The sequence below is a fragment of the Pinus tabuliformis genome, chromosome 2_2 (assembly GCF_031772625.1).
Source record: "Pinus tabuliformis cultivar Carrire ecotype Pingquan chromosome 2_2, CPIR1, whole genome shotgun sequence".
Taxonomy (NCBI): Eukaryota; Viridiplantae; Streptophyta; class Pinopsida; order Pinales; family Pinaceae; genus Pinus; species Pinus tabuliformis.
Genome location: NC_142300.1, coordinates 942,844,404 through 942,867,673, shown reverse-complemented (window position 1 = coordinate 942,867,673; position 23,270 = coordinate 942,844,404). Strand labels below are relative to the sequence as shown.

Here is a 23,270-nt window from a genome sequence, read left to right as displayed (position 1 = left end):
CAATCATAGATTTAGATCAGTTTCTTTGATTTGAATTTACATATTTTTATGCTTGTCTTTAACACATAAAAATAAAAATAAAAATAAGGTTTTGAAATTGATTTGCATTAGTTTTTCTTGATGAAATTAGTGCATTAGAGAATTTGTTATATTTTCTCTTAGTGATCAATTTTTGCATTGTTGGAAGTAAATGGAAACTCTCTCCTTACTTTAGTTAGGATTCATCGAATTGAAAAGATTACATTATCATATTAGATTGCATTCAGTTTTGGGTCGGGTTATAACACCATTGGTTTCGTATCCATTTACCCATTTGAGTAATAACAACCTTAATAACACAGCGCTTAATTAAAATTTATCTAGTAATTTTTACATTTTTAGGGCTCTTTCCACCAATCTAGCTTAGGCTAGTGTCTTGGAATAGGTTTTAGTTAACTCTCCAAGACAGTAAAACAAACAAGTAGCTGTATCTTGTGGTAGGGAAGAGATCCAATTGTTGCATTTATGCTCTGGGAAAGCTCCTCTTAAAGGAGAAGCACGAGAACGTGTCCGAACCAGTGTGGGAATCAATCCTTCCTCATTGGGAACGACGCCAGATATTCACGTATTAAAAATGGTAAACCTCAGATTAACCATTGTCGAGGAGCCTGGGGTCACTTGTTGGTAAACCTTGGATTATGTCAAGGAGCCTTCAAGGGGATTGAGCTTGCTACTCTGCCCTTGCGTGCATATCGGATCGTAGACTGTTCCCCCAGGTATATTTGTTTCAGTTGGTAACCTTAGTGTCCATATCCTTTAGGACTCTTCCTGAGGTGACAGTGGTGGGAAGATCCCACTGTACCTGGAGCAGACGTCGGCTAGACTCACTTGGATTTTCTGGGGGGTTCTCTTCACTCGAGACGGTTAAGTGGAGGAACTTGTGCCAATCTATTCATTAAGCAGGTTGCCGGGATAACTGTTCCAACCACTATTTCTGTATTGAATTCTGCGACGTTGGATTTCATCACCAACTAGTGTTTTCGGTACGAAAAGTTACTGTTTGTGTGTGGTTTGACTCCTAGATTTGATAGTGTGTGTTAATTTGTTTGTTTTTACTTTTAGAGACCATAGGTGTGACTTGTGAATTGTTACTTTTAGTTTTAAATTGTTAATAAAATTCACTGAAGTTGAATATAATGGCAACTATTCCGGAATTTACCAACCTAGGAACCCCTCTTAACGAGGATCCTAGTACTTTTCCTTTCTTTGGAAATGTTGGTCATCCTTATATGGCTATTTTGTCATTACCTGGATTTACAATAGGATTAACGATATGGTTATTTTCAACTTCGTTGGCCCAAAATGCTCCAATTGTTCCACCTCAACCGAATGCTTCACCTCAACAGAGTTCACCATCTCAACATCACCAACCTTCTGTTGACCCTTTACCTTCTTCACCTAATTTTTCTTCCTCCATTTCTTCCTCTTCACTTGGTAAAAGCCTCGATGCTAGTAACCAGGTGTCTAAGAAGAAGAAGAAGAAGAAGAAGAAGAAGCAAGATAAGAAAGAGGTCAACCAACCAACCACGACTGTAAGTGTTAGTTGTGTTGAGGAAAACTCCGACATGCATCGTAAACCCAAATACCCTTGTAGGCTTTGTAAGGTGTTAGATACCTATACCAATAGGTTTCATATTTCATGATTGGCAAAGAAAGTTCGAAATATGCTTTGCTTTGGTGATACAAAGATCCCATATTTCCAAAAGGAGACTAGTTGTGTATATAGCTTCATGTTGATTAAGTTTTGATGGGTGGTCCAATAGCCTAATCTGGATCATGCCATGTTTCAATTTTTCTGTTGTAGAATAGAGAAAGAAGTCTGTCCAAACTGTTTAATCTTGGCAGACCAGTAGCTTAGGTAGAGAAGTAAGGTTCCCAACTGCTTAATCTGGGACCTTGGAAGCAATAAGGGTAGTTCTAGATAGAAAATCAAAAGGGAAAAGCCAAAGAAAAGAAAAGGCACATAAAGGTCTACAAGTCTAAGTGCACCCTCCATGAAGAAACAAAAAATGCTAGACAAATAGATGGGTAGGCAGATGGGGTTGCAGAAATGTCATTCCTTACAATTCAATGTGTGCTAACCTATTCACAAAGGAATATCAATGGATTGAGAAGGTCTTCTTCTCCATCATGTTGCAGCAAAATAAAGAAGCATGACTAACTTCCTTTTCCCCTTTTTTCACCTTCATTACTAACATCCCTTCATCGATTGTGTTCATGAAAGAATTTGAGGTTTTACGCTGGTTCTTATTCCTTTGAAAGCCACATTTTTTGTCTAAAAATCTTTTTATTTTGATCTACTCCCTAAGCTAAGTTATCTTCACAAAAAAACTTAGTGATTTCACTCCTCATTCACCTTTTCCATCCATATTAACCCCTAACTTCTATCACTAAATCCCTTATGTTCCCCTTCCCCCTACTATTATAACACCATGGTGTATAAATCCCAAGCATTGTATAAATATCCTCCCTTTTTAGCACTATAGCTAAATAAGTTTGTCTAAGGGAGACATTAGTCCACCAGGGACTATGGTCAACCCTGTCATGGGATTGCTCTAACCTCTGGTTGGAGTGATAACCTCTCCCTAAGCCCTCACCTCACCTCTGCTCAAGAATTCCACAAAAACCCCTTCCCTCTGCTTAAAACCCACTTTTTAACCCTTCTTCCCCCCTCAGATTAACCCTTGCCCCGAAAAAACCCACAAAAAACCCTTAAACCTAAAGTTCTCAGCCCAAAATATTAATTCGAATATTTTAATATGCCGGCGGGACCCCCCCAACATGCACGATCCGTCGGGAGGCCCGCCAACCGTCCATCCTCTGCCACCCCCGATCCAACGGTGGGCGGGTATTTCCAGATTTGGATCTGCCATCATTTAGCGTCCGGGGAACGGTGGTTTTCCGCCCCGTACATGGGACGCGTGGCAGGCGGCGGGGTTGTTCGGAGCCCCCCTCCCCGATACCGCCTTTGCCCAAAGGTGGTGCGGGGAAACCGCTTACCACCCTCCCCGTTACCACCTTCCCTCCTACGCCACCTACACGTCACCATGACGTCGGACCATCTCCCACCCCGTGCCGCGTGGCCCTCCACGTTGATCCAGGTGGATATTGGTGGCCACCTGCCAAGTCCACTTGGACCCCCACCATTGTCTTTCTCAACATTTTCAGTTTCCTTAATTGTAGCACAACTTACTATTTTTAGCAGTTTTTCGGGTCCTGAACTTCCGGAGCCGTTTTGAGGCCCTAAACGACGTTTTTTGGGAAATCTGGGGGCAACATGGGTCCATGGACCGATGTTGCCCTTCCCAAAGTGGTAGTGCTCGGATAGATCTTTCTAACGAGCTATTGTACGCATCAAACGGAGATCGTATGCCAAAGTTACGACCCCGGGAAGTTGATGTACCAATTTACCCAAACGGGGCCCACAGTTTGGCGTTTCATCTCCTAGGGTTAGGTTTTGGAATGTTAAGGGTTGTCCATTGTTTCTCAACAATAAATAGGCCTTCGAGCCTCATTGTAACACAGTTTAGAGGCATGCAGCCATCACATCTCTTCTCAGAGATAAGCTACCATCGCCCTAGCTAGTTTATTGCCATTTCTGTTTGTAAGCATATTTCAGTATTTTCCATTAATGAAATGAAGTATTATTTCCGCTGCATCTTTGTGTATATGGTTATCTCTGTAATTTGTTGCGTTCCTGTTTAAATCCGGATCAGTGGTATCAGAGCGGTCTGCTTTTTCTCTGTTTTTCTTTGCATGTCCCCAACAAGGTCGGGATATAAGGAGTTAGGGCTTGAACTGGTTGAACCTTTGCAAGACCAGCCTCGCAAATCCCGACGGCCTCCCATGGCGGACGAGAAGAAAGATGAGGGGGCAGGAGATCCCATCAAAATCTTGCTCGAAGAAGCGCTCGAGCAACAACGGAACGTGATGATGGACAATTTTGCGCAGATCCTTCAACGGCTACCCAGAAGCGGCGCATCGACTTCCAGTAGCTCCTCTGGAAACGCCACACCCTTTAAGGTACAAGTTAATTTTGAAATCCCCATATTCGAGGGTCAGATAGATGCTGATGCCGTAGATAAATGGTTAAATCTGCTAGAGGGTTATTTTTCTGTTCATGAATTTTCGAGTCGGGAAAAGATTGTTTTTGCTCTTCTCAAAGCAGCCCCCCACGTCAAAGACTGGTGGGAAACCTACTGCGAGCAGAAGGATGAAAGTACTGGCTCACTATTTTCAGCCGCACCCACCTGGGATTCGTTCCGGGATGCCATCAAGGAGCAGTACTACCCTGTCGGAAGCTATGAGGATGAATACATAAAGTGGACCACGCTGCGACAGGGAAGGGACCAAGACGTGCCGGAGTTCACCAATCTTTTCCATACCCTTCGCACAAAGTTGGGTATCAAGGATTCGGAGCAACATTTGATACTCAAATACCGTGGCTGCCTGCACAAGTACATCCAGGAAGAAATATAGTTCTTAAACATCCCCTCGCTCGGCGCAGCATACCGGTATGCCGTCAAGGTCGAGCAGAAGTTTAAACAAAAGAAGCGAGACTTTGGATCTGCGAATCCAAAGCAGGGGAAAGGTGCCCCTAAACCACAGAACAAAGGACAAAGCCAAGGCGGGACAGCCCAAGACAACCAGTCGAAGCTGCAGGCAAAGAGCAACGCCGCGAAGCCGAGAAAGGACACTGGAAAATGGTGCAAGTTCCATAAGAGCTCCACTCACAACACAAGTGAGTGTCGGGCCAAGCAGTCACTGGTGGCTGAGCTAAAGGTTTCAGAATCAGATGCATGTTCCGACTCTGAGTCAGAACTCGATAAGGGGTATGAAAAAGGGAAGCAGATCATTGATGCGGATCCCAGTGCCACTGTTGCTACCGCAAAGATCCAGAAAAATGAACCCGAAGATCCAGAGGAGGAGGAGCGTCTCTTCCACTCCCAGATGTGGGTAAAGGGCTCCCCGATACAGTTCATTGTTGATAGCGGGAGTCAAAAGAACCTCATTTCGGCAGAGGTCGTGAAGCGATTGGGCTTACCGACCACAGCACATCCACAACCATACACCATTGGGTGGCTTCACCAAGGGCGAGATCTTCGCGTGAGCCAGCAGTGTCGCCTTCCATACAACATCAAGCCCTTCACGGATGAGGTATTGTGTGACATTGCTCCCCTTGAAGTTTGTGATGTATTACTAGGACAACCATACTTGTGGAAGCGACATGCTGTGTATGAATCAAGGCCCCGTGCTGTTATTATTACATTGGGAAATAAGTTGTTCAGGATACCAGAGGTAGCACCACCTGCCGCCATCTCTTTGATTACTGCAAAACAATGCAGTAAGATCATTTCCAAAACCAGGAAATTTGTTTTCCTGATGATACGCCCTCAAGGGAAGAAGAAGACAGTGGCCGCGGCCTCCAAACGGGGTTCCTCTGCACGGCAGCTACAGATGGACAAGATTGTGGAGGAGTACGAAGACATCTTCACCTCCCCGGCAGGGGTTCCTCTGCACTGTCAAGTCAAGCACTCCATCGATCTGACCCCAGGTGCGCCGCTACCCAATGGACCAATTTATCGGCGCTCCGTTCTGGAGAACAATGAAATCAAGAGACAGATTCAGGAGCTCCTGCAGAAAGGTCACATCCGTCCGAGTTCTTCGCCCTGTGGGAGCCCGATAGTGTTGGTACAGAAGAAGGATGGGACGTGGAGACTCTGTATTGACTATCGGGCGCTGAACAAGATCACTGTCCGTAATAGGTACCCGATCCCGCGGATTGATGACCTCCTAGACCAACTAAAGGGGGCGAAATATTTCAGCAAGATCGATCTGAAGTCAGGATATCACCAGGTACCAATTGAACCCTCAGATGTGTGGAAGACTGCCTTCAAATCCAAGGAGGGCCTCTTCGAATGGTTGGTCATGCCTTTCGAATTGACGAATGCTCCTGCAACCTTTATGAGGCTAATGGATGACATCTTGCGGCCATTCACCAACTCCTTTGTAGTAGTATACTTGGATGACATTCTGATCTTCAGCCAGAGTTGGGAAGAGCACCTCCACCACATCCGACAGGTTCTCCAAACACTGCGGCAACACAAGCTATGTGCCAATTTGGAGAAATGCACTTTTGGCATGACCGAGGTTCAGTATCTGGGATACATCATTGATGAACAGGGGGTGCATGTCGATCCAGCCAAGGTCCAAGTCATTCGGGATTGGCCCTCTCCAACCACTCTAACAGAGCTCCGCAGCTTTCTAGGTCTTGCCAACTTCTACCGCAGGTTTGTGTTGGGATTTTCTCATATTTCTTGGCCCTTGAGTCAAGTCACCAAGGGCGGGGCGAAAGCAAAATTCTTTTGGTCTGAATCTCAACAGAAGTCATTCAGGGAGTTGAAGGATCGCCTCTGCACGGCACCAGTGCTCGCGTTACAAGATTTACAACAACCATTTGAGGTCGAGACAGATGCCTCTGACTATGCTATTGGGGCAGTCCTTACTCAACATGGACATCCAGTGGCATATCACAGTGAAACACTTTCAGACACAGTCCGGAAGTACCCCACTTATGATAAAGAGATGTATTCCATTGTACAGGCCTGCCGACAATGGAAGCATTACATTTTGGGGAAGGAAACGGTCATCCACACAGACCACCGACCTCTGCAGTTCATACAGACCCAAGGGAAATTGCAGAATGATCGCCATCAGAAGTGGTCTACATACCTGCAACAGTTTCACTTGAATATCAAGTATAAAAAGGGCAGCACCAATAATGTTGCAGATTGCCTCAGTCGACCACCGATCATGGCGCTAACCACCGTGCTCAACTCTTGCGGGCACGAGACTTCTGATTGGCCACTTCTCTACAAAAGCGACCCAGAATTCGGCCACACATACCAGACACTCTTGGAGGGTCGGCAGGTTGCAGATTTTCACCTCCAGGATGCCCTATTATGCCACCTCGGTCACCTCTGTGTTCCTTCAAGCGAGCGTGCCAAGATGATTTGGGAAGCACACTACAGTCGGGCTGCTGGGCATTTCGGGGTCGAGAAAACAGTGGCAGTACTGCAAAACTATTTCTATTGGCCGAATCTTCGACAGGATGTTGGGAAGTACATCCGATCATGTACTGCCTGTGCCATTGCCAAACCGACCATTAAGAAGCAAGGCCTCTATACCCCGTTGCCTACCCCTAGTCGACCTTGGGAATCCATCTCCATGGATTACATGTCAGGCCTTCCTTCCACTAAGCATGGAAATGACTGTGTTTTTGTGGTCGTCGACAGGTTCTCAAAGATGGCCATTATGATGGCCTGCAAGAAGAATATCACAGCAGAAGCCACTGCTAAACTCTTCTTTGAACGAGTGTGGGTGCACTTTGGGATCCCACAGTCTATCATCTCAGATCGGGACAGTCGGTTTCTCAGCAACTTTTGGTCCAGTCTCTGGTCAATGCTGGACACCAAACTCACGAAGTCCACAGCCTTCCATCCTCAAACTGATGGCCAGACGGAGGTTGTCAATAGGATGATTGTGCACATTCTGCGCATGTATAACTCAAAGCATCCACGCACATGGGACGAGAGCCTCCCCTACGTTCAGCACAGCTACAACCGAGCTCTTCACAGCTCCACTGGCCATAGCCCTTTTCAGGTGGGTTTGGGATTCCAGCCACTATGCCCCATTGATGTGGCCATGCCACTTGCAGCTACTCACATGAATTCAGCTCATGTCCAGTCCGAAACAGATAAGGCCACCAGCTTCATTGAGCGCATCCAACATATTCGCCAGCAGGTCCATGACATTCTTGAGAAATCAAATGCCAAGTACAAGCAGCGACATGATCAACATCGGGTGCCACACAAGTTTCAGGTGGGCGACAAAGTCTGGTTGCATTTGCAAAAGGAACGCCTTACTGGAGCCTATCGGAAATTGAGACCACTCCGATATGGTCCTTACACCATTACTAAGGCTATGGGAGACAATGCATTTGAGCTCAGCATTCCCCCATTCCTTGGCCTGCACCCAGTATTTAATGTGGACCGCCTTCGGCCATACTTTCCACCATTGCTAGACACATCCGACATTGCAGAACAACTCAAACCCACAGAATTAAATCCAGATTGCATGGAACAAGCTGCAACTGATCGGATCATGGACACACAGATCAAGAACACTCGCCAACAGAATATCCAACTGTATCGAGTTGTCAAAGCGGGCCAACTCCTTCAGCAGGGCAAGTGGCTCACCAGGGAACAAGTTCAGCAGAAGTTTCCTCATCTCATGGAGGAGTTCAACGCAATGGGGACCATTGCTTCCTAAGGGGGGAGGAATGATCCAGGTGGATATTGGTGGCCACCTGCCAAGTCCACCTGGACCCCCACCATTGTCTTTCTCAGCATTTTCAGTTTCCTTAATTGTAGCACAACTTACTATTTTTAGCAGTTTTTCGGCTCCTGAACTTCCGGAGCCGTTTTGAGGCCCTAAACGACGTTTTTTGGGAAATCTGGGGGCAACATGGGTCCATGGACCGATGTTGCCCTTCCCAAAGTGGTAGTGCTCGGATAGATCTTTCTAACGAGCTATTGTACGCGTCAAACGGAGATCGTATGCCAAAGTTACGACCCCGGGAAGTTGATGTACCAATTTACCCAAACGGGGCCCACAGTTTGGCGTTTCATCTCCTAGGGTTAGGTTTTGGAATGTTAAGGGTTGTCCATTGTTTCTCAACAATAAATAGGCCTTCGAGCCTCATTGTAACACAGTTCAGAGGCATGTAGCCATCACATCTCTTCTCAGAGATAAGCTACCATCGCCCTAGCTAGTTTATTGCCATTTCTGTTTGTAAGCATATTTCAGTATTTTCCATTAATGAAATGAAGTATTATTTCCGCTGCATCTTTGTGTATATGGTTATCTCTGTAATTTGTTGCGTTCCTGTTTAAATCCGGATCACATGTAGCCCTGCCACCTTATCCGCCCGCCACCGTGTTCGGCCATGCTGGCCTCCACCTCAGCGCCCACGTCACCCTCCGTACCCGGGCCCGCCATGACATCATGCTGACGTCATCGGCGGAAAAGCGCCAATAACCCGTTTTTGCCAAAATTGTCGTTATAAACGCCCGAAATAGCCGTTTTGTGTCATTTTCGAGCGAAATAAATAGAACTCGTGTCGCTGCTTCCGCGCCAGATTGTTCCCGAACCTCCAAATTCGAATTTGCGACCGCCCGAGCTTATCAACTCAGCTAGATTGAGCCTTCACAGTTCTGCCCGCAGGCTTTTCAAGCGATTTTATCCAGGTATTCACCATAATTCTCCCATTTCGCCCATACATACCATTTCTCTGCAAATTCACCATTAAAGCACTTGTCAAATTCCAAATTAAACTTTGTCTGCCACCTAAAAGTGAGCTAAGGTAACCTGCATTGCCCCAGCACCATAATTTAACATTAAAACAGTCAATTCGCGGACCAAAATTGTAAATTTGTCCTCGAGGTGCCCGGCATTGTTCCCTTTTTCCGGGTGTAGACCAGCTGCAGCTTTTTACCAAAGTAAATCTCACATACCCTCTACAATCATCCTCATAAATTCACAATCCCTGTGAATTTACTAGCAAACAGGAAAAACAAGTCTACCAAGCCTGCCTTTTCAACTTTGAGGAGAATTTCAAGTATTGTCTGTTAAGCCTGTCACTCAAATCTTTCAGGAACCTTGCAAACCATTGTAATCACCTCAGTTAAATTCAAACTGCATAATGGCTGCTCCTGCACCCTCAGCCCTCAGTGTTTCTCCATTAAATCCACCAAATAAAGACCTGGAGTCCTTGCCTCTTGCTGACAAGGACTACCTCATTGAAGACTTTGTGGGTAACAGGGATTTTCTGCAGACCTTCGGGCAATTGAGAGAGGACTACCTGAATGGTCATGATACATATGGGATATGGGAGTCAAACCTGCCATACTACTGTCTCCCCTCTGTAAATGTTTTTCCTGAGATCATTCGCCTATGTGCTGAAAACTATGATGTGCAGCAAAGAGCCATTAAGTCTCCATCTGGGAGCATCCTCTTTCACATCAATCCTGAAACTATCAATAAGATGCTCCACTTTGAGCAAACTGAGCTGCTGTTCCCCTTTTCCATGAATTATCTGCTGGACACTGGTGCCAAGATGACCAGTGAGGATATTCAGAAGGTCACCAGGACATTTGTGAAACCTGAATGTCAGCCTGCAGGGCCTCCTCCCTACTTGGATGTCTATTTTACTGAGGTAGGCAGAATGTTGCTAGACATGATTGCTTATGTGTTGGGATACAGAACCAGTGAGCATGTGGATGAAACAATGCTGGTATTGCTAGCTGCTTACAGCCCAGGCCAACCCCCTGCCCGCAAATATAACTTTGCCAAGTTCATAGCTAACAAGATTCATGATCAGCTGTGCAAAGTAGACAGACAGGGTGTCTTCAAGTACTCATCCTATATCTACCACCTTTTTATGTACTATCAGTCTAAGGCTTTTCCATGCTACATCAAAAAGCTGGACTATAGAGGGGAGAGAAGATCTGTTATCTTCTGGACATCTATCTATCACCAAGTCCAAACTTCACCCTATTCCTATTGTGAGTTTGTTGACCAATTTGTATACCCTGTCTCTTGCCTATTGATGAGGTCCCCTCGTCCCAGAATATCAACTGAGATACAGAAAGCTCTGCAGCTTTCCAAAAAGTACAAAATAGGTGATTGGTACCTATATGAGAATCATACAGTCATCAGAGTCTATGGCTGTGAGCTCTGTCCATACAGGCTCCCAAAATATGTGCCTATGAGGATATTTGCCTTGGAGTATTACAGGCAGTTGATTCAGTCTGACCTCACTCACTTCCACAGCTCCAAGAAGAAAGCCCACCTCAAGTTCAAACACCAGGTGGGCCCCTTCATCATGAATAAGAAAGAAGGATGGGAAGATGCCGACCTAATCCTCAAAGATAAATACAAGCTGTCATATAGTTTTCGGTGGGTCCCTTATGACCCTGAAGGCTTCATCACTGCTAGAAGAATCAAGTACAGGCTTCTAGGTTATAGGCATTGTAAATACCCACATATTGAAAGATATGCCAACCAGCAAGAATGGCAGCAGGATACTCTAATTGAAAAACTAACTGAAGAAGAAACAATGTTAAAGAATGTCAAGGAACTAGAAAAAACTCTTGACCTAGACTATGTGCAGCAAGTACCCTTCAAACGGCCTCATTCAGTAGGAGAAGGGACCTCGGCCTCAAGGACTACACCAGCCACACAGGCACCTTCCACAGCAGCACCAGCTACAGACAAAGGGAAAGGCATAATGGGTGCTGAAGAAGAAACCGTGAAGGAAAAGTCTGCCCCTTCAAGTGAACAACAACAAGAACAACAACCGGAGCAGCAGCAAGAGCAGACTCCCCCTCCACAAACTGAGCCACCAACAGCTCCAATTTTGCAGACCCCAGCACAAGAAGACAGGGGTACGAAAAGAGCCAGAGAAGAGTCCACTCCTGCTAGTGGATCCTCCCAGCAACCACAGACCAAGAGGCCAAGAGCTGATTCCCTGGAGGTAGAAGACATCACTGAAGAATTCCTTGACAGCTCAAGGAAAAACAGGGAGGGCAGCCAGCACACAGGGACAAGCTCCTTTCAGCAGGAGCAAGGATTACAACTTGGTTTGGAGGTGTCATCCCCCTCCCAGCAGAGCAAGAAGCCCAAAGGCACTAAGGACTTCTTCAAGCAAATAAAGGCACAAAATGACCTGCTGAGGGTGGAGGTTTATAAACAATTTCTCAATGCCACACCAGCCCAAAAGGAAAGGCTAATGTCTCTATATGACATTCAAGAGGAGAAAATGATCCTCAGCCATTTCAAGCCTACAGTGCCCCATCCAAAATCAGCAGCAGATTATGTGAAGACAAGGGTGGAGGTCCTAGCCAAAGACATCCATCCCATGGACCAGATTGAACTCCATAAACAGACTGGAGAAATGGTCTATGCAACCTTGGTGGAGAGGGCAACATTGGCCCATGAGCTAAAAGAGTCACTCAAAAATACCAACACTCAGTTGGATTTTGAGAGAATGTCCTCCCTAGCCAAGGATAACAGAATAAAGTCACTGGAGGACATTATTATCGACCTGGGACATGATCCTAAGGATCCAAAGGGTGTAAAGGCCATTATGAAGAAAAAAGAAGTTGACCTCAATGCATTGAAGAAGAGGTTAAAGCTGCAGCCCACAGAGCACCCTCAAACAGCAGAGCTACAAAAGGAAAAACAGGCTGATGAGCAACTGGACCTCATAATGCAGCTAAATCAAAAGGTCCTCGATTTGGAGAAGGAGCTTGAAGGAGCATTGCAAGATAAACAGGGAGAATCTACATCCCAAGCTCCTCCAACTACTTCAACCACTGCAACAACTACAGAGGCAGCAGTGGCCCCTACGACAGAAGCAGCAGCAACAACAACAGCTCCAGATTCCAGTGCAAGTGTGGAAGAATTAACCAAGGCCATTAAGGAAATGGAGCTTCAGGAAAATGAAATAACGAAGGCCAAGGAAAAATTGGCAGAACTAGATGCCAAGTATGACAAATCAAAAGTGACTGTAGCAGAACAAAGCAGAGAAATAAAGGCCCTAAAAGAAAAGATAAAGGCCTTAGAAAAAGAGCTGAATCTAGAAAGTGCCATGGCTGAGATAAGAAGAATTATGTGGGCCAAAATTGGCCAATCCATCGATAAACAATGGAGGTCAACAAAAACTATACATGAGTAGATGGATTTAGTTGGCCAAGCACAGATAGAGATTCAGAGGGCCAAAACAACACTGGGAGACAAGCCTGAGCAAGCCAACAGAATGATAGATTTTTTGAATAGGCAGGAAAAGGAGGAACTGGCAGCCATTGGCATAGTAACAGAACAGAGGCCGTCCTGACAGCCAAGAAAGTACTCACTCTCAGGAATTATGTGCAGACTGTGGAGAGAAAGTGCTTTGAAATACAGGCTGAGGTGCATGAGTACCAACACAAGATGGCAACACTACAAGCAAAAGGACTGCCCAGCCTACTAAGCGGTACAGGAAAGCTGATCTCCCGAGATCAATTTGCTAACAGGATGGCTGCTTATATTGAAAACCAAATCAGTGCATCTGGCAGTACCTCTCAGGAAACAGGGCCTCCAACATGACAGAGCTTATATAATAAACTTGAAGACCTGTTTTTTATTGAGAGTGAGGTGAAGCACCTTTTTGAAATTCCTCCTAATTTTTACAGGTATACAGAGGCCGATGAAACTTTAATTAAGATTCGAAGACATCAAATGCCTAAGGAAGATTGGTGGCAGACAATGCTTCAAATTTTGCCACGGTAGCCTCAGTTGCTCGGTCACTGCCATCTCCAGCTCACTAGAAGACAAACAGTAGGAAAAGGTTAGCATTTAAGGTAGCTGAAAAGTGACTCAGCACATGTACAACGACAGCTAGCCCAAAGGATAAGAAAAAACGCATATCTTTGACAGCTTATCCTCAGCCGACTCCAACAGCCACCAAGTCAACAGTCTCTGACCATTTTGACAGCTAAAGCACTGAAGAGTTATTACAGCATTAACTTTTTTCAGCTACAACGCTCCAGGAGTTGGCATAACATCAATGAGCCATTAACTCATTTCCTTGATATTTTTCATGTAAATTTTGTATATATACCCCCCTTAGTAATGTATAAAGGGTTGGTAATTTTCACTCTGAGGCAAATGTATTGTACACTTTCAGAATTGTCTAATACAAAGGGCTGGATCAGCTCAGTGATTTCCTGAAATTTTGATGTCTTGCTGATGACCTGCGTGCAGTTGCAGAATTCTTGTGCTGTCTGATGAAATAATAAGTTCTCCTTAATCTCTGTTTGTTTTCCTATGTTCATTAAATCATACTCATGTTTCACTGACTAGCAGTAAAGAAAAAGAATAGTGCATGAATTGTCTGGTTACACCTTGTGCTCAATTTTTACTGCTGTAAATGTTTTTCTTCAGGATTAACTATGGACATGAATTCTTAAATGCTCATGTTTTTATTAATTCTATAATGTGAATGTTGTCTAGAAATTCTTCACTGCTTCTAAATAACACTCTCACTTCTTTAGCATACCAGTTTATTGGAAGATCCTTAACTGCCTTTCATGAACTGGACACATCACACTTAATCACAATTTCAAAGTATTGTTTATCAGCCAGTTATCCAGCTCTGCAACTTCACTACTATATCAATATAGCACACCAAACAACTAAAGGACCACTGACTCCATTGCCCAATGACCTGAAACATTCTAGTAAGAACATACATATCTTGACTGAAACATTCTCCAACCAAATACAAAAACAAATCGTGAACATCATAACTAGCCTGAAACTTCTACACAAACAGAGCTAAACCTTAAAGAGAGAGCCCTCTCTGATTACAGCCTGGCTAGAATTTGCAATCCAAAGATTGGTTAGTGGTTACCCCGGCCGTATTCCCTTGGGAGTCAAAGGGAACAACCTGGGTGTTAACATAAGGGTGACCACTTCCTTATCAATTTTCCTGGTATTCCAAAGGTCCTAGAAGTATGGTGAGAAAAATCTCATCAACTTTCCATTGATCCATCAACCAGTGATAGTCAGGTTCCTGGGAAAAAGGGTAAAGTTAGGTTTCCTTGTAAGTTATGCAAAGGGAGTCATCAAACTCACGTTTGCCCTCACATGGATGAATCCTCAACATTGTTGGAAAACCTTACTATTCCACAGCAAGAATTTCCAACTGGTTACTGTAAACTTTCTCCCAACCTACCGTAAACTGACGGAGTGATTGATCTAATTTCAAATACAGTCGATCACACTCTTCCATTGGCGAGTGAAACTCATGTCACTCAGGTTGATGATCCATTAGTTGATCAAGTGGTTGATTCAATTTCACATTCGGTCGATCCCACTTTCCCTTTAGAGAGTGAACTTCATACCGCTCAGGTTTTTTTTGTTACATCAGATTCTTCTACACCGGGGGGCATTTCACCTGTTTCTACAGAACCCCCTCCAAGTACTGAGGTCTTTTACTTTGATTGGAATAGACTGACAGAACCTCGTCTTCCTTCCTCCATCCCTTTCGAAATCATTGTCAAGGTTGGTGGTAGGGACATATGCCGCACACAGGTAGATGAATGTGCTTCTGTTAGTATTTTATCCTCAACTACTTGGAAAGCTTTGGGTTCCCCTCAGCTTGTGCCTATTACGCAGAATCTAAAAGCTTTTAACAGAACCATTAGTGAACCTTTAGGGATCCTTCCTAAGTTTTCTATTACCTTGGAAGGTAAAAATGTCTATATTGATCTTATGGTAGTTCGAGGTCCCTTGGATTTCAATTTACTCCTTGGGCGAGACTATGTTTATGCAATGAAAGTTGTCGTATCGACACTCTTTCGCGTGATGTCTTTCCCTCACAATGGAAATATTGTGACTGTAGACCAGCTTTCGTTCCCTAGTCTTGTTTCAACTACCAATAATATGACACCCCTAAATGTTCCTGATTCTCAAGTGGTATCTACCGCGCCACGGGTTAATTATGTGGCCACTGGTCCCATGTTTTCAGTTACCGATGTAAGTGAGCCTCTCACTGTTTGCTCATCTTCCTTTGATTTGGATCCGGTAATTGACATGGAAAACTCTATGGGATTACTTGAACACGATGTTCTTATCCCTTTTGAGTCCCTTGACATGTGTTCCTTCCAGAGAATTATTCTTCCTTCTGATGAAGATCTCTTGGAAGCCATGATCAAGGTGTGTCCATTGACATGTCTTTCTTCCAGTTGGAAGCCATGATCAGTGAGTGCGAGGATATTTTTTTCCTGTATCAACCTCGTTAAAAAATGAAATAGGCTGTCGCGAGGATAATTCCTTTTCCTGTGTCAACCTCGTTAAAAAATGAAACAGGTGTCTGCGAGGATAGTTTTCTCCTGTATCAACCTCGTTAAAAAATGAAACAGGCTAGTATGAGGATAGTTCTTTTCCTGTGTCAACCTCGTTAAAAAATGAATCAGTTGTTTGAGGAAAGTTCATGTTACTGAGTCAACCTCGTTAAAAAATGAATTAGGTTTGAACATAGTTCCTTGTCTTGTGTCAAGCTCCTTTAAAAAATGAAACAAGGATTTTAGAGCATAGTTCCTTTTCTTGTGTCAAGCTTGTTAAAAAAAGAAACAAGGCGTCATGAGCATAGTTCCTTGTCTTGCGTCAATATCGTTAAAAAAAGAATCAAGGTTTTTAGAGTAGAGTTTTTGTTAGGTAGATTGTAGAGAGTAGAAGCGAGGATAGTTTGTTCCTCTCTCAACCTCGTTAAAAAATGAAATTGGATGTTTCGAGGAAAGTTCCTGTTACTGAGTCAACCTCGTTAAAAAATGAATCAGGTTCGAGGATAGTTCCTTGTCTTGTGTCAACCTCGTTAAAAGATGAAACAAGGATAGGTTATATAGGTAGATTGTAGAGAGTAGTTATGAGCATAGTTCCTTATCTTGTGTTAAGCTCGTTTAAAAATGAAACAAGGGTTTTGAGGATAGTTCTTTTCTTGTGTCAACCTCACTAAAAATGAAACAACTCCCACAAGTCTTTCCAAGATCTTGAAAGTAAAGCTTCATTCCATCCACCTCATTGAATGCAATGAAGCTTGGGGGGCATGTACCTCGTTTTGCGTCATTATGCTGGGGGCATGTGAACTTATAACAAGCATAGTTTTCGTTTCAAGCTTGCATAAACATGAAACCGAATCCGAGCATAATTCTTTTCCTGTGTCAAGCTCGTTAAAAAATGAAACAAATCCTCCTCTAATTGAGTCGAGAGTTTGACTAGATCTCATAAATGTTAAGTTGTATATTTAGGTTAGTTATTTCAGTTTTTGCATAATTTCCTTACAGTTTTAGGTCGAGTCTTTCAAATGATCTCGTACATGAACCTTCATTCCATCCAGCTTGTACTTAGTTGAATAAAATGAAGCTAGGGGGCATGCACTCTAGCAGTTATGCTTAGGGGGCCTCAAGGACAGTTTTATCTCTGTTTCAAGCTTGTGTAAAAATGAAACTATTTTGAAGCATAGTTTTTCTTTGTTTCAAGATTTTGTAAAAATGAAACCTATCTCGAGTCAATTTCAGTTATTTTCAAGACTCGTTAAACTCATGAAAATCCCGAGATTATTTTTCTATCTTTCATTCTCGTAAAACAAATGAAAATGTCGAGTTCTTTCCGTCTTTTCCTGCTCGTAAATTAAATTGAAAGTTGGCCATATGAGTACATTTTTATCATTTTTTCGAACTCATTAAAACTTACAAAAAATGAAAACCATGAGTACATTTTTATCATTTTTTCGAACTCGTTAAAACTTACGAAAAAGTGAAACCTTAGAGTCATCTTTAAGCCCTTTTCTGACTCCTAAAACATGAAAATATTGCCGACCATTTCTTTTACACTCGTTAGAATGGAATTAAAAGACGGTCCACTTATAGCCCTTTTCTGACCGTAAAAGCATGAAAAGATTGCCGGATTTTTGTCGTTTCAAATTCGATATTGGAAATAAAACGACGTGTCCTTGATCGCTTTCTACTTTTCAGATCAGAGACACTAATCATGAAAGTACTCCTTGGTCGTAAAGATCAAGCGGTTCTCTCAAGTATTATTTTATACTTTTTCGGGCTTGGGAGACAAAAATTTACGAAAAAGGTCAACCCTGGAGTCTTCCTAAGTTTTTCAGACTCTCTAAATTTGAAAAACGCCGAGTATCTCCTATACTGGACTCGTTAAAATTTCACAGTAAAGGACCTGTTCGATTACAAACAGGAACGGACTACTCCTTCTTAGGGTTCGAATCTAAACTAAGTTGGACTCATCTAAAGGATGAGCTTATAATCAAGCAAATGTTATCCTCCTCAAGCTTGTAAAAAATAAAGAGGTACTTGCCAGAAATGGTGGGGGAAAAGAGAGAAAAATGAGCCTATTTGTTATCCTTTGTCTCGAAAAAACCTTATCACCACTCTTGAACACGACACTTTTCATTCACCTGGGTTGGGAAATCCTTTGCCTAATAGTTGATCAAACCACATTGAAAGTCTTTAGCTGGTTTCTGGGTATTAACTTTGGGTCAATTGTCACCAAGCCATCTGTTGTGTCGTTATGTGTTCAAGAGGTCACTGCAAATAAACCATTCATCTGCAAAATACCTGTCATCCATCTTGACCATCCCTGAGTCAGTCTTTACAGCTACAATTTTTCAACTTGATCTATGATTTCGTGTTGTGGGCTTGCCTGCAATGGATCGCTTTCTATCGACATCAGCACATTATCTAGAAAGATGATCTAGGAATCGTCAGTACCTTGAAATCTGCATGCCTCAATGGTAGGTTTCTCGCCTTTGACGACAGTTTACATCATTGACTTTCGATCGAAGGATTCCATGACATGTTCGACATCAACACATCTACTCACATCTCATGGATTGTACTGGGTACTTTGAGAACCATTGACATCACTGGTGGTTTCTCTCACACTTGTTAACAGTTTACATCATTGACTAGTAATCAAGTGGTTTCTACCATGTTCGACATCAACTCATTTATTCGCATGGATAGAATCGTACTATTTCAAGAAGTAGAAATGAAGACCCTGGATCTAGTTTCCGCCATCCAGGTTGCGAGGAGTTTTGTATTCATTATATAGTTGACTAATTATAAACAGATGGCTGCGTCCATACTGTGTCTATGATTATGATGTACTGCAAAATCATTCCTATATCAGAGCAGTAGTTAGTTTGTTAGTTAAGTTTTTGATCTGAGTATGGGAATGCCTACCTCAGCGATGATATGATCTCATATATGTATTTTGTGTTGAATATTTGTAGGTTCCGACTGGGCTCTCCACAAGATAATCCTCGAAATGATAAAGTGCTTCACCCTTCCTAGATGATATAAAACCCTAATCTACTAGAGGCCTCACACTTTAGGGGGCAATCTGTTACACTAAAATTTGTCACCATGACTATTTGCAGTCAGTATGGCTCCATCAATAACCATACTGTCCTCCTTGGCAAGTCTTATACCTCTACTCCTCATGTCAAACTCCAAAAAAGAGAGAAAGCCTTTAAAAGTCAATATAACTCTCGTTACGCAGTTTCTCTTACTCTTACCTACGGGCACGCACCTCAAGTACATAATACCTGCGTACTTGTATGCTCTGTCTGTAAAGGGGTGGGTGCGTACCCCTGTAAAAGTCAAAAGCCGCAAATTTCACTTCAAAAAACTTACTTGTGGTCGATTCTAGAGCATTCTAGAAGATGGTTTGACGTGGATTGAGCGCCTCCAGATGGTTCATGCATCCCAATGAAAGAGGAACTTATCCCATGAAGAGGGGAGTCATCCCTTTGAAAGAGGGGCTTATCCCATTGATGGTGGACCTGATTAACTTCCTCCAAAGCATTATAAATACAGGCATTGGGCCAGAGGGAGGGGAGGTTGAAAGCTGAACATTCCTAAGGGTAGATGCTGCTGAAATTAGGACTCCCTTATAGAGCTTGAGAGGAGAGATTCCAATCCTTTCTTAGCTTCATTTGGAAGTGGGTGAGCTGATCAAAGTAGAGGAGAACTCTTGCTGGACCCTGGGAGGGACCTGCACAACACCAAGGCACTGGTTGTAATGGTTTCTTTTGTTTCCAATTAATACAATTAAGTTCATTTTTCTCAACAAGTTGTTATATATAATTTGTTTCATAAACTCCTTTGTCTTTATGATGAATATGTTTTATTATATGAGTTATTCAGGTGCTATGTAATCGTTTGCTTGTTAGTGAATGCAGGCTTCAAGGAGAAGGAGCTCATCTGGATCGAAGAGGCTTGGCTGCTACAAACAACGTTGGACTAGAGGTAAGCCTTAAACACCTGGTTTCTTTTATTTTAAATGCATATTTAGGGAAAGATAGTGCTTCATTGTTTTGTTTGTCACTAGAAAAGCCTCGTTTTCTAGGGAGGTCGGTTTTGTCTGCAAAATTGACTCTTTCCGCATGACAGTCGGCTAGTAATTAGTGAGTTGAATGAAAAGTATGAGGGAAAGATAATATTTATTTGGGTTGATGACATGGATATTTTCAAGGGAATATGCGTGAAACTTATGGAAATGGAGTTGGTTGGTGAATTGGTCATGGTGCAACTTCCAAACCCTGCATGTAGTCAAGGTAGAGATGTTTTGGAGGTCCAAGAGGAGACATTTATCACGACAGAAAGGATAAACGAGTCATTTAGAACTAAAAGATATCAACCTATGGAATTGGTGAAAATACATGTTTTGTTGTTTGAAAAAGTTTCATATTACACAATTGCATAATGTTTCATTATATTTGTAGTCCAAGATTGTCTAAATTTAATCCCATATGAATACATTGTTTGCAGGCAAGGTATTACAAAACTATGTGCCAGATTTGGCATCACATCTGATAACCATAAAGAAACTATGTTGGTAGTCTGCAAGTTTATTAGATTCCACCCTATATAAGTGGTGTTATTTGTGTAAATCCATGGAATATTGAAGCTTTAGTTGATGTTATGAATATTTCCATTACAATGCCAAATGCTGAGAAGAAAATGAGACATGGAAACCATTTTAGGTATGTCGACACTCATGATGTAGCCTTCCGGGCTGAGAGTTTCATATGATACTTTCAAAGAACCTGTAGAGAGCACTATAGAAATTGATGTTATAGAATAGGATTTGGATTGGGATCTAAATGGTGCCTCTTGATTATAGGTTCCATAACCTTTCAACTAAACATATTGTTTGGGCTTACAAAAAGAGTAATAGACGAGCCAGTAATTTGGATTATGATGGTACCATGATGCCTCAAATATCTGTTAATAAAACTCTATTGAAGTTAAAAAATGACCTCATCAACATGTAAGGGAGACCGCCCAGTTAGAGTCCCAAATCAGACTCATATTCATTTGTGTAATGGCTCCAACTGGTTCAATTGGGTCTAGTTACACTCTCTCCCTCTTTGTTGTTTTATGGTATGTCTATTACTTTCCAATAGAAAGAGAGAAATTAGATTTTCCCTCTTGTTTTCACTAGTATAAATGATAAATTAGTGACTAGGCAACTAAAAACGTTAGTCACCATATATTTTCCAGGTGAAATACTACAAAAAAATGAGGAATTTTAAGTGACCCTACTAAAAATTACAACATAAGTGACTGATTTAGTCATGGATTAAAATATAAGACTAGCTAATAAGTAGTATAACAAAAAATGACCAACGTGAATGATTAATTTAATCTAGGAACAAAAATATGACTATCTAACAAGTACTACAATAATACGAATCACTCAATTATGTTAGTCATTTTAATTGTGTCACTTTATTAACCTAAACTTACAAGTGATAGGGGATTCAAACATTGTTATAGATTGGTTGAAACGTTAAAATTCCTTAAACACATTGTTATTGGATTAGTGGATTATTAGACTTATGGAGTGGATTAGATTCTTCAAGGTTATATCCTTTGATCACATTCATAGAGAATTGAATTCAAGGGTCAACAAATTATACAAAATGGGAGTGGGCATACAACTAGGTCAAATACATTATGAAGAATACCTACAAGGAGAAGTGTTGGTTAATTAGTAGGGAACACATTTCCTTTAGTTTAAGACTTCACTTTTTATGCATAACTACATTTTTTATTTTCAGGGTCATATCCAAAGAACTTAGGATACTAGTTTCTAACTTGCATATTAAGTTGTTTATCTTGTTTGATCATACATTATGAATATAACAATACTAGACTCTTATGAAATTGTTTTGAATCCTATGGGAATTTTGGTATTTCTTGAACATTAGATCTTGAAAATGTTACAATATCAAGTCATATGTGTGAATAAAAATTAGTATATGTTAGATGATGTAAAATATTTCACCTTTTCATTAATACCTCATCTATGCCACTGGTGAACTAAGGTCCCATTAAAATTTCTGTAAATTCTTAAATTAAATAATAACTCAATACCAAAAACCTGTGGATATGAGCCCTTAACCAGAATTCTAGAATGAGGCTTTGGAAAAGGCATCTACATGCACCTACATTATTAGGAAAAGTTCAGCCCATAGAGTTGTAAGTGGAGTTGTAGCTAGTGATGCATAAGAATCACAAGATGATTAAACTTAAAGATGACTACTTATGTATATGGGTGATTAAATTTCAAGCCATGGATATATATTTGACCCCATAAACTTTGACATTGATGAGTATTTTGAAGTACTACATATATGCAGAAAATTGGACACCGTAATCCAATATTTCCATTGTATTGTCAGATTTGACTTGTGTATTAAAAATACAAAATCTCATACAACCATATATCTCATAATACTTTAGTCGTATATCCGAATACATTTGAAATTTTGTCATATATCGAATGAACATTCAATTTTCATTGAATATCCGACATTTGACCACGTCAATTACCCATCAAAATACTATAAATATTACACTATACCTATAATATATAAAATGCCATAAACTTTATATTACATTATATCTATAAAATATATAATACTATAAACATTACACTATACCTATGAAATATATAATTTTTTAATGGTGGATAATAAAATACAACCTACCATGATTCAAATTAAAAAGTAAATAATTTTATTTCTCGTTCACTTTCCCGCTACCCAGTATCCTATTAATTGTTGTCCAATGAGCCAATTTAAAATGGTTTTTTTTAGAGTGTGTGATATATCAACCTTATGATAGACATCATATCCTCATTAGAAATATTTGTATGTTGTATTCTCTTTCTGGATGCAGAGTATTCTAATAATTTTACTCTAAAGGGCCAATTTAAAAGGGATTTTAGCCTTATGGTAGATATCATACTCTCACTCATAGCAGTGAAGGATTTTGAACAGCTATGAAGTCAGGTTTAAGAAGGAATAAAATTGGAGACAAACATAATTTGATGTTAGATATAGGAATGGTACCCATGTTTCCATAATGTTTCCATCAAAACCATTCTTCTCCATTCTGTTAGATGATGGATGCTTATTCCTCCCCAAAACCTCAAGTCTGACAATGGAAAAGATTTGTTGCCAACTAGAGTTTGAATAACATGCCCAAATCTCTAGGTAGAAGATTACCATCACTAGGAGGATGAATATG

General features: G+C 41.7%; 1 pseudogene; it reads left to right on the top strand.

Moving 5' to 3' along the window:
- Window positions 1-23,270, top strand: part of LOC149196280 (putative alpha,alpha-trehalose-phosphate synthase [UDP-forming] 9) — a 158,728-nt pseudogene that overhangs the window by 6,535 nt on the left and 128,923 nt on the right.